The 2,500-nt window shown below is 50.8% G+C and overlaps 1 protein-coding gene across 1 annotated transcript in view; it reads right to left on the reverse strand.

Moving 5' to 3' along the window:
• Nucleotides 1-2,500, reverse strand: part of lingo2 (leucine rich repeat and Ig domain containing 2) — an 86,439-nt gene that overhangs the window by 79,225 nt on the left and 4,714 nt on the right. The gene's annotated exons all lie outside the window — the stretch shown is intronic.

Below are 2,500 nucleotides of genomic sequence, written 5' to 3' on the forward strand. Positions count from 1 at the left end.
GAGAGGGAGAGGGGGAGAGAGGTAGGCAGAGAGGGAGAGAGTAGACCCCAGAACAGCAGCGGCTGTGTGATAACGGTCTGATGGTTGTGGGGTCTAATGATGTGTCTGCCGGTGAGAGAGAAATGAATAACACAGAGAAGGTTCTGAATAGATTGAAAGGAATGCTCCTCCTCCCCCTCCTCCTTCTCTTCCTCCTCCCCCTCCTCCTTCTCTTCCTCCTCCTCCTCCTCCCCCCCCCCCCCTGCTCCTCCTCTCCCCCTCATCCTCCTCCTCCCAGAATAGAGAGGAGCTGTGATCAGATGGAGGAGCAGAATGTTGGTGGGCTGCTTGATAGCTTGCGGTTAGCCGTTAGCCGTTAGCGTCATGGAGCATCATCATCATCACCCTCATCTTCATCATCATCCTCATTTAGACATCCCCCCAGCACCAGACCCACTGGGAAACCAGTAGAGCTAGAATCACACGCATGATACTGGCTTCTGCTAGACACACGCACGCACACACGTATGCACGCAGACACATGCACACAGACACACGCACGCACACACGCACATAGACACACGCAAACCCACATCTCTCCTGACTTCATGCTCTCTCTGCGTTAGTCTGGCCTCGATCCCATTGAAGGCCTCTTCCAAAAACGTAAAACTGCAAGGACCAATCAGCGTTGGTGGGAGATATGAGACGACCAATCAGAGCTGGTGGGATATATGAGAGGCCCAATCAGAGCTCGTGGGAGGGAGTTTCCGTTCATGACGAACAAGCCGTCTTTGGTTTAACAAAAGAACGCCAGCGCCAGGGGAAAGAGACGCCATCGACACACAAAGGAAAGAGTTTAATCTGAAATACTGAAGAATGATTCAAAGATTAAAGAAATCTGCATAGAAGGCTTTCCTCACAGGGGAATGTGTTGACGTTTTATTTCTGACTGCAGTCGTCGACAGCGACCAGAGACAGAGAGGCACTTGGTTGTGTCCTCTGATTGGCTGTAGTTTAACTGACACATCACATCCCTCCGAGGTCCCGCCCTCTCTCTGGGGGACGCCTGGGGACTAACCAATCAGAGGCCTGTCATTTCTCCTGTCACTGTGAGTTGCTTTGGGATCACGGAAAAGATATAAAAAAAAGAAAAAGGTTTTATTATCATTAAAAAAAACACATGAAGAACGTTCTGACCAATGAGAACCAAGCAAAGAACCACCTCTTGACCTATGAGAACGAGGCTTTGTTGTGCTTCTTGTCCACGGGTCTAGGGATAGGGTCACACCAAACTAACTACAGAGAGTAGAGCTAGGTCCAGTCCAACTAGACTGCACTGAGCTCAGAGTAGAGCTAGGTCCAGTCCAACTAGACTCCACTGAGCTCAGAGTAGAGCTAGGTCCAGTCCAACTAGACTCCACTGAGCTCAGAGTAGAGCTAGGTCCAGTCCTACCCATGTAATACAGGGTAGACTCTACTCAATAGAGCTCAGTAGTGTCAAGTTGGACTGGACCTAGCTCTACTGAGTAGAGCTCAGTAGAGTGAGGTCCAGACCTACCTACTAGACTCTACTGAGCGCAGATATCCTGCCTCCTGTCAGTGAGAGTTCCTGTCCAGGTGGAGGTAGACCTCAGCACAACCGACCCCCAGCCGACGCCCAGTAGAGGGACAACCAGCATCCAGACCCAAAAGAGCTCTGAGCTGGACCCTGTAGAGGACATGTCCGCCCTCCTCTCTCTCCCAGCCGTCGTGTGATTGGCTCAGAGAAGAGCCCCGGTGACAGTCCTCGTCCAAAATCCTGTTTCACGTCATACCCCTCCAGCTGCTCGTCATGATAATGCTATTATGACTGTTGTCATCATCGGTCTCGCGGAGACACAACGAGAGGTGAGTGATGGAGCAGGACAATTAGAACACTGCCAGGAGCCACTTAGAGCCGAACAGGAGATGGATGGAGCAACACCACCTGACCGGGACAGCTCCTCCTCACCACCTGACCAGGACAGCTCCTTCTCACCAACTGACTTGGACAACTTTGTCTGCATCACCAAGGGAACCCGGCGGAAACACTGAGGCCGTCTGTAACGGGGTGCTGTCTGTAACGGAGGGCTCTCTGTAACGGGGGCCTGTCTGTAACGAGGCAGAGGCGCTGGTGGAAGCAGAAAGTAAACGGACACTGGCGGAGAGCGGATCAATCTACTGCAGCAATTAGGCTGCAGGCCGCTTGCACTCAACGGTGAATATTTCATGAGTCCTAATTAGGCTAAGAAGCGGTGCTCAATAGTGGGATTGAGAATGTTTACACGTGTCGCTTGGAAGAGCTACATGCTAGTAGCATGTAGCGCTGGAAGAGGTATATCTAAAACCTTGACCCATTTATTTTCTGTTTCTCCAGGGTATATATATATATAATTACTACTACAACTTCCATGTTACACAAAAATAACGTATTTGCATGCATGTAGCTTGTAGGTCCCCCAGCGCTACATGCTATACATGTGCTACATGCTATTTGTAGCGC

Source organism: Gadus macrocephalus, chromosome 10 (genome assembly GCF_031168955.1).
Source record: "Gadus macrocephalus chromosome 10, ASM3116895v1".
NCBI classification, from domain to species: domain Eukaryota; kingdom Metazoa; phylum Chordata; class Actinopteri; order Gadiformes; family Gadidae; genus Gadus; species Gadus macrocephalus.